This window comes from Procambarus clarkii, chromosome 11, assembly GCF_040958095.1.
Source record: "Procambarus clarkii isolate CNS0578487 chromosome 11, FALCON_Pclarkii_2.0, whole genome shotgun sequence".
NCBI lineage: Eukaryota > Metazoa > Arthropoda > Malacostraca > Decapoda > Cambaridae > Procambarus > Procambarus clarkii.
Window position 1 is genome coordinate 16,275,164 of NC_091160.1, and position 16,315 is coordinate 16,291,478.

A 16,315-nucleotide genomic window follows, 5' to 3' on the forward strand; every position below is an offset into this window, starting at 1 on the left:
GCTGGCTCCTCCTAGTTAAACAGGACGTTAAAACTAATAAAGGGTAACCGACGGGTTCTCACAATCAAATATTTATATTTGATGTGGCGCTATGAATTGGAATTCGAAATCCCAAGAACAGCCGTCATATCAAGATCACAACAACATTTAATAATAATATGCAGAAATATGGTGGAATAATATGATTGAAGGGTTGACATCATAGACCGTTTTCTATAACATAACAATTTATTAATACAAGAGACTAACTACTACATTACCGAGTTTACGTTACGTTAATGTCCATCCAGTGGCACAATAACAAACAGCTAAATAGCAACCCTTGCTGTGAGGCTGCATACTGAACTAACCTGAACACAGGTGTGCCCACTGATGACGCAATATTACAAATCAAAGAAAAATATCACAGACTAAGTTACACCACAGCGAATGGTTACGTTATTGTACATCAAGTGGCATTTGCAACACAGCTATTCAACAGCCCCTCGAGAAGTGACAGCAGGCTCCATCTTGCTGACAGCATGAACTAACTGAACAAATGAAGGATATCCACTGAAAACACAAGCATGCAATCAATAGTGTCTCGGTTTCCCTGACAGCTACTATAATCACAAACTTAGGGGTCCTCCCGCCCCCCAGGAGAGACCCACGTAACTAGGCGGGTAGTCCAACAGTGACCCCCCCATCACAACCCAGTGTGAACACTCTTTGCAACTCCCTACAAGAAGTTGCACTGTTGTAAACAGTAACAAAGACAAGCAAGGCGGGATTCTGGGGCATAGCTCCACAGATCCCTAGATTACTCTACTCTCGTCACCAGACGACAACCAAAAGAAATTGCCTTAAGTGATTAATTACGTTAATTGACTGATCGCAGCAGTCAGCAACAAAGTACTACGGTAATCACAAACAATTGTCTCACACTAGACAACAACATGATGATACTCTACGTTAATCTTTAACACTTGTCTCTCTTGTTAACAATAACTCAAACTTATATTACATCACACTTGACTCCTTGCAAGTATTCAGTGAGTAATTCTCAATTAAGGTCAAACGGACCACTAATTACATCCCCATTGAGTTACGTTAACTAAGCCTACCCTAACTTGGTAGCTTCTCAATAGTCCTGTGTCAAAAAATTACTAGTGAGTGTTAATTACCCTAATTAATTCTGAGCAATTAATTAACTGTCACCAGGACCGATAATTAATCATCCATAAATATGTCTCACTCTGCACTACCTAAGCAGGTCTCATCAAACACTGTGAATTCACGGGAAAGGAGTTAATTATCCCTAATTAAACAAGATGTGCCACTAATCCACTGTCTTCAGACAGGATATGATTAATACAACGATTTATGCTAGCTCCATGACCTCGCTTTACCGAGTCATCGGAGCTCTCCAATGTTAATTACTCCACTAATTAACCTGAGCCACTAATTGCTATACCCCAGAAGGGTAAATAGTCTCGAGCAAATTACGTTAACACAAATACTGACAGATCCTCTCCCACTATGTGAATTCATGATGAGAAGGCTAATTACGTAATTAGCTAGAGTTGTCAATTAGTTGTCCACACGGACGATTAATGCTCCCGAGACGTATCTCACTCAAGCTCAACGCTGTTCTCTCTCATAACAGCCCTCACTCACTCCACATTACTAAGTGTGCATCCCTTATCCAGTTAATTACCCCTTACTTAATTAACTCACTGAATCCTTAAGTCCTCAACACAACTTAAGAAACAAAGTAACCCCAGCGTTACATAGGTCACACTACAATGGCATGCAACATCATAAAAGCACTGCCCACATATGGTTGCGGCTACTGCAACTCGCTAATTACTGTGCCCACACAATAATGATACACAGTTGTGCAACAACAAGAGTATACCATTATTACTGCCCCCCTTATCTTGCACCCGTTGCAAAGGACTACTGTGAACACACACTTACCTCAGCAAGGCAATTAACCCATCAATTGCCTGCTCTCATTAAGCACTGTGAATTCCCCTGAATAATCGTAGAGGTCCCTTAAACCCTCAACACAGTTCCTGGGGCAATAATATCATATAAACTGATAACAACACTGCACAAACCTGCAACATAATGATGCCGTCAGCATACCCCCACATGCTAATGACATCATTAGGCAATCAGTCAACAATTACATCTACTGACTCACCACACAACACAGTACATAAAACATGCAAATGAACACATAGAAATGGCATTCCACATAATCAATGAAAATTATATCATCAGGTAAATGTAACTAACTACACAGACCTCAGGGGTACCCACTGACATCCCTGCAACCTGGCCTGCCTACCTCTAATGATTATAATTTACGGTACTCTATGGCATTAATCCAGTCTGAACGATTATATAGAATCGACAGGCTGGATCACTTATATGGTAAATCTCTACACTGACCGGTTACATACTCTAGTCAGTCTATAAATATATACATTATGATACTACAGTGTTTGTCCCGTGTATAACATCTATCTCCAGGTACCGCCCTACAATCACCTGAACGTGCTACAAACAACTGTCTCTCAGATGCTTCTCTAGCCTGGCGAGGGCTCTGAGACAACTCTTACCGGGAATTTCCACCGGTACTCATCACACTGTATACAATGATAATAATACTCACGTCTTTCTCATTTCCCAGGTCAACTACCACACTAGCTGTCAACACTTAGCTTGCTCCTCATGCGTCGACAAGATGTGGCCCTAGGCTTGTCCCGGGGAAAATGGCCAAAGCATGTGGCCACCGCATGGCCCACAGCACCCCTCCCGAGCTGAGAGGGGGGGGGTGGTAGCCAGCGCGCAGGCAGGCTGGTGGGTAGCCGGCGCGCGGGCCGAGCGGCTGGGTGGCCTGGGGGGTGGCCACGGGTAGCGCATGACGACATAGCACCCCACCCGGCTGAGCTGGTGCGCGGGGTGGGGGTGGGGTTTGGCTGCGCGGGTGGCCTGGGGTGGCCGGCGCGTGGGCAGGCGGGTGGAGTAGCCGGGCCATGTGGCGGGTGGGTGGGGTGGCCCCCGGGCATACACACGTGGTTGAGGAATCGCCCACAACTCCAACAAACCAGAGCCTGCCTTGCTCTACACTGGGGGTGACAATGGCCGGCGGCGTCACCACATGGCCGCCGTCAGGTGGAATACAAAAAATCCAACTGGGGCCTGTAATATCACACTCAATTACACTGCCCTTAATATCACCGATTGTCCATTGTCCATACAACACTACACAGGATACTCGACCCACCTGTTCCACCATGAGGCTCTGTCAGCTGCCTCATGGGTGAACACTGTCAACTGTCTCTTAGTTTGTCACATCGGCCCAAATTTCACGCAAATTTGGGCCTAGACACAACCGGGATGGTGGGAGTGCCATCCCTGCTAGCCAACACGGTAACGTCCGCGATTAACGGGGTGGATGGGGAAAACTCACCCCCCTCCACCCAGACATGTCCTCGTCCACCTGCTACCCTGCTCAGACTGACGATTTCCCGGGCTAGGGAACTCAAAATGCCCATACCTCCTCCCTACTCTGTCTTGACCAATCAGCCTGGAGCCAGCACGGCTCCCTCGTGCCGCTCCCAGTCACAGCCCTTCGCGCCAAAACTCGGCTTGGAGCACACATGCCTACACCAATCACATGCCTCCGGCATTCCGTGACGTCACAAGGAGGGGGAGGCCTAAAAGACAGTGGCGTGATGTCTCCCATTTTGGGGGGGGGGGCAACGTTCACCCCACTCTCACCCCCCCCCCCCCCCCCCCCCACCTCTAACGGTTTTAGTCAAGTATCATCTCATCCTATTTCACAGAAACAGAAAAATTTCTGTAATTCTCTCTACAGAGCAATCACAGACCTCTAACTACTCCCAAATGATAGTCCATAACATAAGCTTTCATTCAACACCCAACAAGTATATGTTAGTTTGAAAGCTTCAGTTTCTAGAGTGACTAGCCTAATCTAGAAACTAGGAAAACTAACTAAAGGAATCTAGATTCCCTCACACAGTGTTGCCCCTGGCCAGTTTGCCTCTGGGCGGTCACTCTCTTTGATTTTCTCAGTCGAGCACTTGTGTTGGCGTTACAGTCCGGGTATTGTGACCTTATTTGTGTCATTTAACTGCTAGGATATTTCTCATGTTGCAGTAATATATACCATGGATCATTTCTACCATTGTACATAATTTATACCAGGTGGTAAGTGCTTTTATATTCATAGTGAGGTGGGAATCTGAGGAAATTAAGTGATGCCTTTGCGCTGTACAGTATTTGATATTGATTCCTCATACCTCATTTGTTAGTGGTTATGACACCACAACCCTTTATTGGTATTAGCAGCATAATAGGAGCTAGTGTCCCACTGCGCCAGGATACAGCTTGGTGTCAGCTGGTGCTGATTGTATGCAGTTTTAAGACAAGTTTGGTGATCATGCCGAGCTGTTGAGAAGCTGGATAAGTAATAGTGTGTGAGTTTAGAGACTTTATTATTTTTTAAAGTTATGTTGATTAATTTTAATGCCCTGTAAACTGGAATATGTTTTGCTAGCCTTTCACACTCCTAGACAGTGATTAATATTTGGCCAAGCTAGGTTTTCCAGTGATGCTGTAGGTTACTCTCTAATATTATATATATATATATATATATATATATATATATATATATATATATATATATATATATATATATATATTATATATATATACATATATATATATATATATATATAAATATATATATATATATATATATATATATATATATATATATATATATATATATATATATATATATATATATATATATATATATACATATGTCGTACCTTATAGCCAGAACGCACTTCTCAGCCTACTATTCAAGGCCCGATTTGCCTAATAAGCCAAGTTTTCATGAATTAATGTTTTTTCGTCTACCTAACCTACCTAACCTAACCTAACCTAGCTTTTTTTGGCTACCTAACCTAACCTTACCTATATATATAGGTTAGGTTAGGTTAGGTAGGGTTGGTTAGGTTCGGTCATATATCTACGTTAATTTTAACTCCAATAAAAAAAATTGACCTCATACATAGAGAAAAGGGTTGCTTTATCATTTCATAAGAAAAAAAATTATAGTAAATATATTAATTCAGGAAAACTTGGCTTATTAGGCAAATCGGGCCTGAATAGTAGGCTGAGAAGTGAGTGTCTGGCTACTAGGTACGACATATATATATATATATATATATATATATATATATATATATATATATATATATATATATATATATATATATATATATATATATGTGTCGTACCTAGTAGCCAGAACTCACTTCTGAGCCAACTATGCAAGGCCCCAATTTGCCTAATAAGCCAAGTTTTCATGAATTAATTGCTTTTCGACTTACCTAACCTACCTAACCTAACCTAACCTAACTTTTTCGGCTACCTAACCTAACCTAACCTATAAAGATAGGTTAGGTTAGGTTAGGTAGGGTTGGTTAGGTTCGGTCATATATCTACGTTAATTTTAACTCCAATAAAAAAAAATTGACCTCTTACATAATGAAATGGGTTGCTTTATCATTTCATAAGAAAAATTAGAGAAAATATATTAATTCATGAAAACTTGGCTTATTAGGCAAATCGGGCCTTGCATTGTAGGCTGAAAAGTGAGTTCTGGCTACTAGGTACGACATATATATATATATATATATATATATAATATATATATATATATATATATATATATATATATATATATATATATATATATATATATATATATATATATATATGTTGTACCTAGTAGCCAGAATGCACTTCTCGGCCTAATATGTAAGGCCCGGTTTGTCTAATAAGCCAAGTTTTCCTGAATTGATGTATTTTCTCTAATTTTTTTCTTATGAAATGATAAAGCTACCCATTTCATTATGTATGAGGTCAATTTTTTTTATTGGAGTTAAAATTAACGTAGATATATGACCGAACCTAACCAACCCTACCTAACCTATCTTTATAGGTTAGGCTAGGTTAGGTTGCCGAAAAGTTAGGTTAGGTTAGGTTAGGTAGTCAAAAAACTATTAATTCGTGAAAACTTGGCTTATTAGGCAAATCGGCCTTGCATAGTAGGCTGAGAAGTGCGTTCTGGCTACTAGGTACAACATATATATATATATATATATATATATATATATATATATAATATATATATATATATATATATATATATATAGTATATATATATATATATATATGTCGTACCTAGTAGCCAGAACGCACTTCTCACCTACTATGCAAGGCCCGATTTGCCTAATAAGCCAAGTTTTCATTAATTAATATATTTTCTCTAATTTTTTCCTATGAAATGATAAAGCTACCCATTTCATTATGTATGAGGTAAATTTTGTTTCATTGTAGTTAAAATTAACGTAGATATATGACCGAACCTAACCAACCCTACCTAACCTAACCTAACCTATCTTTATAGGTTAGGTTGGGTTAGGTAGCCGAGAAAGGTAGGTTAGGTTAGGTTAGGTAGACGAAAAAACATTAATTCATGAAACTTGGCTTATTAGGCAAATCGGGCCTTGCATAGTAGGCTGAGAAGTGCATTCTCGCTAATAGGTACGACATATATATATATATATATATATATATATATATATATATATATATATATATATATATATATATAATATTTATATATATATATATATATATATATATATATATATTAGTATATTTTGGTAGCAGTCTTTCCTGTAGACATATTTTATTAATATGACCGAAAAAGTAAGATTAATAATTCTAACACGAATTTTCTCAATCTTTCGTACATTATGCTTCACTGTTGGAGGTAAATCAAAAATCACTTCTCCAAAATTCATTTTTATTTCTAGTCTGACGCGACACGGGCGCGTTTCGTAAAACTTATTACATTATCAAAGACTTCACAAATACACAACTGATTAGAACTTGCGTTTCCCTGATTTTATATCTACATTTGAGTGAGGTGGGAAGGGTGATGTGCATTACATTTGAGTGAGGTGGGAAGGATGATGTGGCATTAGAGAATATTAATAGGGTATTAAAAGTATCAACACAAGACAGAACACGAAACAATGGATATTGAATAGAAGTGTTTGTAGAAAGCCTATTGGTCCATATTTCTTGATGCTTCTATATTGGAGCGGAGTCTTGAGGTGGGTAGAATATAGTTGTGCAATAATTGGCTGTTGATTGCTGGTGTTGACTTCTTTGATGTGTAGTGCCCTCGCAAACGTCAAGCCGCCTGCTATCGCTGTATCTATCGATGATTTCGTGTTGTTTACTAGGATTTCTCTGGCGATGGTTTGGTTATGGGAAGAGATTATATGTTCCTTAATGGAGCCCTGTTGTTTATGCATCGTTTAAACGCCTAGAAAGAGATGTTGTTGTCTGCCTATATACTGGGTTTTTTTGGAGCTTAACAGTCCCCAAGTGGGCATTTGAAGGCATAGACGACGTTAGTCTCTTTTAAAGCGTTCTGTTTCGTGTCTGGAGAGTTTCTCATGAGTAGGCTGGCCGTTTTTTCTGGTTTTATAGTAAATCGTCAGTTGTATCCTCTGATTTTTGTCTGTAGGGATAACGTTTCTATTAACAATATCTTTCAGGACCCTTTCCTCTGTTTTATGAGCTGTGGAAAAGAAGTTCCTGTAAAATAGTCTAATAGGGGGTATAGGTGTTGTGTTAGTTGTCTCTTCGGAGGTTGCATGGCTTTTCACTTTCCTTCTTATGATGTCTTCGATGAAACCATTGGAGAAGCCGTTATTGACTAGAACCTGCCTTACCCTACAGAGTTCTTCGTCGACTTGCTTCCATTCTGAGCTGTGGCTGAGAGCACGGTCGACGTATGCGTTAACAACACTCCTCTTGTACCTGTCAGGGCAGTCGCTGTTGGCATTTAGGCACATTCCTATGTTTGTTTCCTTTGTGTAGACTGCAGTGTGGAAACCTCCGCCCTTTTCCATGACTGTTACATCTAGAAAAGGCATCTAATGTAATAAGTTTTACGAAACGCGCCCGTGTCGCGTCAGACTAGAAATAAAAATGAATTTTGGAGAAGTGATTTTTGATTTACCTCCAACAGTGAAGCATAATGTACGAAAGATTGAGAAAATTCGTGTTAGAATTATTAATCTTACTTTTTCGGTCATATTTAATAAAATATATATATATATATATATATATATATATATATATATATATATATATATATATATATATATATATATATATATATATATATATATGTCGTACCTAGTAGCCAGAACGCACTTCTCAGCCTACTATGCAAGGCCCGATTTGCCTAATAAGCCAAGTTTTCATGAATTAATGTTTTTTCGACTACCTAACCTACCTAACCTAACCTAACCTAACTTTTTCTGCTACCTAACCTAGCCTAACCTATAAAGATAGGTTAGGTTAGGTTAGGTAGGGTTGGTTAGGTTTGGTCATATATCTACGTTAATTTTAACTGCAATAAAAAAAAATTGACCTCATACATAATGAAATGGGTAGCTTCATCATTTCATAAGAAAAAAATTATAGAAAATATATTAATTCAGGAAAACTTGGCTTATTAGGCAAATCGGGCCTTGAATAGTAGGCTGAGAAGTGTGTTCTGGCTACTAGGTACGACATATATATATATATATATATATATATATATATATATATATATATATATATATATATATATATATATATATATATATATATATATATGTCGTACCTAGTAGCCAGAACGCACTTCTAAGCCTACTATGCGAGGCCCGATTTGCCTAATAAGCCAAATTTTCATGAATTAATATATTTTCTCTAATTTTTTTCTTATGAAATGATAAAGCTACCCATTTAATTACGTATGAGGACAATTTTTTTTATTGGAGTTAAAATTAACGTAGATATATGACCGAACCTAACCAACCCTACCTAACCTAACCTAACCTATCTTAATAGGTTAGGTTAGGTTAGGTGGCCGAAAAAGTTAGGTTAGGTTAGGTTAGGTAGGTTAGGTAGTCGAAAAACAATTAATTCATGAAAAGTTGGCTTATTAGGCAAATTGGGCCTTGCATAGTAGGCTGAAAAGTGCGTTCTGGCTAATAGGTACGACATATATATATATATATATATATATATATATATATATATATATATAATATATGTCGTACCTAGTAGCCAGAACGCACTTCTAAGCCTACTATGCGAGGCCCGATTTGCCTAATAAGCCAAATTTTCATGAATTAATATATTTTCTCTAATTTTTTTCTTATGAAATGATAAAGCTACCCTTTTAATTACGTATGAGGACAATTTTTTTTATTGGAGTTAAAATTAACGTAGATATATGACCGAACCTAACCAACCCTACCTAACCTAACCTAACCTATCTTAATAGGTTAGGTTAGGTTAGGTGGCCGAAAAAGTTAGGTTAGGTTAGGTTAGGTAGGTTAGGTAGTCGAAAAACAATTAATTCATGAAAAGTTGGCTTATTAGGCAAATTGGGCCTTGCATAGTAGGCTGAAAAGTGCGTTCTGGCTACTAGGTACGACATATATATATATAATATATATATATATATATATAATATATATATATATATATATATATATATATATATATATATATATATATATTTATATATATATATATATATATATATATATATATATATATATATATATATATATATAATATATATATGTCGTACCTAGTAGCCAGAATGCACTTCTCAGCCTACTATGCAAGGCCCAATTTGCCTAATAAGCCAAGTTTTCATGAATTAATATATTTTCTCTAATTTTTTCTTATGAAATGATAAAGCTACCCATTTCATTATGTATGAGGTCAATTTTTCTTATTGGAGTTAAAATTAACGTAGATATATGACCGAACCTAACCAACCCTACCTAACCTAACCTAACCTAACCTATCATTATAGGTTAGGTTAGGTTAGGTAACTGAAAAAGTTAGGTTAGGTAGCCGAAAAACAATTAATTCATGAAAACTTGGCTTATTAGGCAAATTGGGCCTTGCATAGTAGGCTGAGAAGTGCGTTCTGGCTACTAGGTACGACATATATATATATATATATATATATATATATATATATATAATATAATATAAATATATATATATTATATATATATATATATTATATATATATATATATATATAATCGTATATATATATATATATATATATATATATATATATATATATATATATATATATATATATATATATATATATATATGTCGTACCTAGTAGCCAGAACTCACTTCTCAGCCTACTATTCAAGGCCCGATTTGCCTAATAAGCCAAGTTTTCCTGAATTAATATATTTACTATAGTTTTTCTTATGAAATGATAAAGCAACCCTTTTCTCTATGTATGAGGTCAATTTTTTTTTATTGGAGTTAAATTAACGTAGATATATGACCGAACCTAACCAACCCTACCTAACCTAACCTAACCTATATTTATTGGTAAGGTTAGGTTAGGTAGCCAAAAAAAGCTAGGTTAGGTTAGGTTAGGTAGGTTAGGTAGACGAAAAAACATTAATTCATGAAAACTTGGCTTATTAGGCAAATCGGGCCTTGAATAGTAGGCTGAGAAGTGCGTTCTGGCTATTAGGTACGACATATATAAATATATATATATACAACTTTAGAACACTTTCCCACCAGAAGACTCGAACCCTAGCCAGCACAGAAGCTTTCCAGCAACTGGCATAACAGGTACGCCTTAACCCTCTCCACCACCTGCTCAGACCCTTAAAAGAGATGGTAATTTCGGAGTATTTAAATACACCAAAGATCACCACCTCCCAAGAGCACTAGAGCAAGTGAGGGGTCATTTAGACGTTAATTTCATCAAGTCCCTGTTAATATGGGAAGACACAGTGTCAATGCTTAAGGCACAACTCTCCTAAACACGAGAGTGAAGTATACAACTTTAGAACACTTTCCCACCAGGAGACTCGAACCCTAGCCAGCACAGAAGCCTTCCAGCAACTGGCATAACAGGTACGCCTTACCCCTCTCCACCACCTGCTCAGACCCTTAAAAGAGATGGTAATTTCGGAGTATTTAAATACACCAAAGATCACCACCTCCCAAGAGCACTAGAGCAAGTGAGGGGTCATTTAGACGTTAATTTCATCAAGTCCCTGTTAATATGGGAAGGCACAGTGTCTATGCTTAAGGCACAACTCTCCAAACACGAGAGTGAAGTATACAACTTTAGAACACTTTCCCACCAGGAGACTCCAACCCTAGCCAGCACAGAAGCCTTCCAGCAACTGGCATAACAGGTACGCCTTAACCCTCTCCACCACCTGCTCAGACCCTTAAAAGAGATGGTAATTTCGGAGTATTTAAATACACCAAAGATCACCACCTCCCAAGAGCACTAGAGCAAGTGGGGTCATTTAGACGTTAATTTCATCAAGTCCCTGTTAATATGGGAAGACACAGTGTCAATGCTTAAGGCACAACTCTCCTAAACACGAGAGTGAAGTATACAACTTTAGAACACTTTCCCACCAGGAGACTCGAACCCTAGCCAGCACAGAAGCCTTCCAGCAACTAGCATAACAGGTACGCCTTAACCCTCTCCACCACCTGCTCAGACCCTTAAAAGAGATGGTAATTTCGGAGTATTTAAATACACCAAAGATCACCACCTCCCAAGAGCACTAGAGCAAGTGACGGGTCATTTAGACGTTAATTCCATCAAGTCCCTGTTAATATGGGAAGACACAGTGTCTATGCTTAAGGCACAACTCTCCTAAACACGAGAGTGAAGTATACAACTTTAGAACACTTTCCCACCAGGTGGAGAGGGTTAAGGCGTACCTGTTATGCCTGTTGCTGGAAGGCTTCTGTGCTGGCTAGGGTTCGAGTCTCCTGGTGTGAAAGTGTTCTAAAGTTGTATACTTCACTCTCGTGTTTAGGAGAGTTGTGCCTTAAGCATAGACACTGTGTCTTCCCATATTAACAGGGACTTGATGAAATTAACGTCTAAATGACCCCTCACTTGCTCTAGTGCTCTTGGGAGGTGGTGATCTTTGGTGTATTTAAATACTCCGAAATTACCATCTCTTTTAAGGGTCTGAGCAGGTGGTGGAGAGGGTTAAGGCGTACCTGTTATGCCAGTTGCTGGAAGGCTTCTGTGCTGGCTAGGGTTGGAGTCTCCTGGTGGGAAAGTGTTCTAAAGTTGTATACTTCACTCTCGTGTTTAGGAGAGTTGTGCCTTAAGCATAGACACTGTGTCTTCCCATATTAACAGGGACTTGATGAAATTAACGTCTAAATGACCCCTCACTTGCTCTAGTGCTCTTGGGAGGTGGTGATCTTTGGTGTATTTAAATACTCCGAAATTACCATCTCTTTTAAGGGTCTGAGCAGGTGGTGGAGAGGGTTAAGGCGTACCTGTTATGCCAGTTGCTGGAAGGCTTCTGTGCTGGCTAGGGTTCGAGTCTCCTGGTGGGAAAGTGTTCTAAAGTTGTATACTTCACTCTCGTGTTTAGGAGAGTTGTGCCTTAAGCATAGACACTGTGTCTTCCCATATTAACAGGGACTTGATGAAATTAACGTCTAAATGACCCCTCACTTGCTCTAGTGCTCTTGGGAGGTGGTGATCTTTGGTGTATTTAAATACTCCGAAATTACCATCTCTTTTAAGGGTCTGAGCAGGTGGTGGAGAGGGTTAAGGCGTACCTGTTATGCCAGTTGCTGGAAGGCTTCTGTGCTGGCCAGGGTTCGAGTCTCCTGGTGGGAAAGTGTTCTAAAGTTGTATACTTCACTCTCGTGTTTAGGAGAGTTGTGCCATACATATATATATATATGTATATATATATATATATATATATATATATATATATATATATATATATATTATATATATATATATATATATATATATATATATATATATATATATATATATATATATATATATATATATATATATAGAGGACTTCATGGATTCACCTCTATGCAAATACATCAATGTTTCCTTCAGGTAAAACATACATCATAAATACATCCTTGCATAGTAGGCTGAGAAGTGCGTTCTGGCTACTAGGTACGACATATATATATATATATATATATATATATATATATATATATATATATATATATATATATATATATATATATGTGTATATCACGAAAATAAACACGTGATTAAGAATGTGACAATGTCAGACCACGGAGGAAAAATGAAACAGGAAATTTCCTTAAGTACTTTCGTATATTAAATACATCTTCAGAAGGTCATTTTACAGATCGAGTGATGGGTATAAATAGGCAGGAAGGATGGTGAAGTAAGGTGAGGTACAATACTTGGACAACGCAGAAGGCCCATTGGCCCATCAGATGCACCCAATTGGCCCATCCGATGTAGCACAATGGCCCATCTGATACAGCAGACATACAAGCATAATATATAGGTAATTATAACATAAAGAAGTAAATATATACAATAAATTAGTGAGACAAATGTTTTTCAATGATTCTACTTAAATCGCCCTTTAGCTGATCTATTAGAAATGGATCTAAGTTATATAGACCACTGCTAATATTCAAATTACTTTCTTTGGTGATCTGTATCAAAGCAGATTCAATTATGTTTCTGTTATAGGTGCTTTTACAATTTCTTATTGAAGAAGCACTCTCCCAATCAATTTGGTGAGCTTTTTCTGACAAATGCACAAACAAGCATTAGACATTTGGCCATGTTTTACAGAGTATTTATGTTGCGATATTCTACATTTTAAATCTTTAGATGTTTGCCCGACATAGAACTTATTACATTCCTTACAAGGTATTTTATAAATGACGCAATTATCACTACGAGGGCTGTTCCTTACTAATAGGTTGGTAAGCCTGAATGGTCCCCAGGACAATATGCAACTGAAAACTCACACCCCAGAAGTGACTCGAACCCATACTCCCAGGAGCAACGCAACTGGTATGCACAAGACGCCTTAATCCACTTGACCATCATGACCGGACATAATGAGGTGATAGCCGAAGCTATTTGAACCCCCCACCGCCGGCACTCGGATAGTAATCTTGGGCATAGCATTTTACCAAATCACCTCATTCTTTGGGGCACACGTGAGGAACACAAATGCGAACAAGCCTGAATGGTCCCAGGGCAATATGCAACTGAAAACTAACACCCCAGAAGTGACTCGAACCCATATTCCCAGGAGCAACGCAACTGGTATGTACAAGACGCCTTAATCCACTTGACCATCACGACCGGACATAATGAGGTGATAGCCGAAGCTATTTGAACCACCCCACCGCCGGCACTCGGATAGTAATCTTGGGCATAGCATTTTACCAAATCACCTCATTCTTTGGGGCACACGTGAGGAACACAAATGCGAACAAGCCTGAATGGTCCCCAGGACAATATGCAACTGAAAACTCACACCCCAGAAGTGACTCGAACCCATACTCCCAGGAGCAACGCAACTGGTATGTACAAGACGTCTTAATCCACTTGACCATCACGACCGGACATAATGAGGTGATAGCCGAAGCTATTTGAACCACCCCACTGCCGGCACTCGGATAGTAATCTTGGGCATAGCATTTTACCAAATCACCTCATTCTTTGGGGCACACGTGAGGAACACAAATGCGAACAAGCCTGAATGGTCCCCAGGACAATATGCAACTGAAAACTCACACCCCAGAAGTGACTCGAACCCATACTCCCAGGAGCGACGCAACTGGTATGTACAAGACGCCTTAATCACTTGACCATCACGACCGGTCATAATGAGGTGATAGCCGAAGCTATTTGAACCACCCCACCGCCGGCACTCGGATAGTAATCTTGGGCATAGCATTTTACCAAATCACCTCATTCTTTGGGGCACATGTGAGGAACACAAATGCAAACAAGCCTGAATGGTCCCCAGGACAATATGCAACTGAATGAGGTGATTTGGTAAAATGCTATGCCCAAGATTACTATCCGAGTGCCAGCGGTGGGGTGGTTCAAATAGCTTCGGCTATCACCTCATTATGTCCGGTCGTGATGGTCAAGTGGATTAACGCGTCTTGTACATACCAGTTGCGTTGCTCCTGGGAGTATGGGTTCGAGTCACTTCTGGGGTGTGAGTTTTCAGTTGCATATTGTCCTGGGGACCATTCAGGCTTGTTCGCATATAAATATATATATATATATATATATATATATATATATATATATATATATATATATATATAATATATATATATATATATATATATATATATATATATGTTGTACCTAGTAGCCAGAATGCACTTCTCAGCCTAATATGTAAGGCCCGGTTTGTCTAATAAGCCAAGTTTTCCTGAATTAATGTATTTCTCTATTTTTTTTCTTATGAAATGATAAAGCTACCCATTTCATTATGTATGAGGTCAATTTTTTTTTATTGGAGTTAAAATTAATGTAGATATATGACCGAACCTAACCAACCCTACCTAACCTAACCTAACCTATCTTTATAGGTTAGGTTAGGTTAGGTAGCCGAAAAAGTTAGGTTAGGTTAGGTTAGGTAGGTTAGGTAGTCGAAAAACAATTAATTCATGAAAACTTGGCTTATTAGGCAAATCGGGCCTTGCATAGTAGGCTGAGAAGTGCGTTCTGGCTACTAGGTACGACATATATATATATATATATATATATTATATATATATATATATATATATATATATATATATATATATATATATATATATATATATATATATAGAGGACTTCATGGATTCACCTCTATGCAAATACATCAATGTTTCCTTCAGGTAAAACATACATCATAAATACATCCTTGCATAGTAGGCTGAGAAGTGCGTTCTGGCTACTAGGTACGACATATATATATATATATATATATATATATATATATATATATATATATATATATGTCGTACCTAGTAGCCAGAACGCACTTCTCAGCCTACTATATAAGGCCCGATTTGCCTAATAAGCCAAGTTTTCATGAAGCTTGGCCTATTAGTTGTGAGAAGAGATAATGTGTTCCTTGATTGAGCCCTGTTATTTGTCCATTGTAAATCGCCTAGAAACAGACGTTGTTGTCTTGCCTATATACTGTGTTCTTTAGGGCTTACAGTTCCAAAGTGGGCATGTGAAGGCATAGACGACGTTGGTTTCCTTCAAGGCGTTCTGTTTGGTGTCTGGGGAGTTTTTCATGAGTAGGTTGGCCATTTTTTTGTTTTTGTAG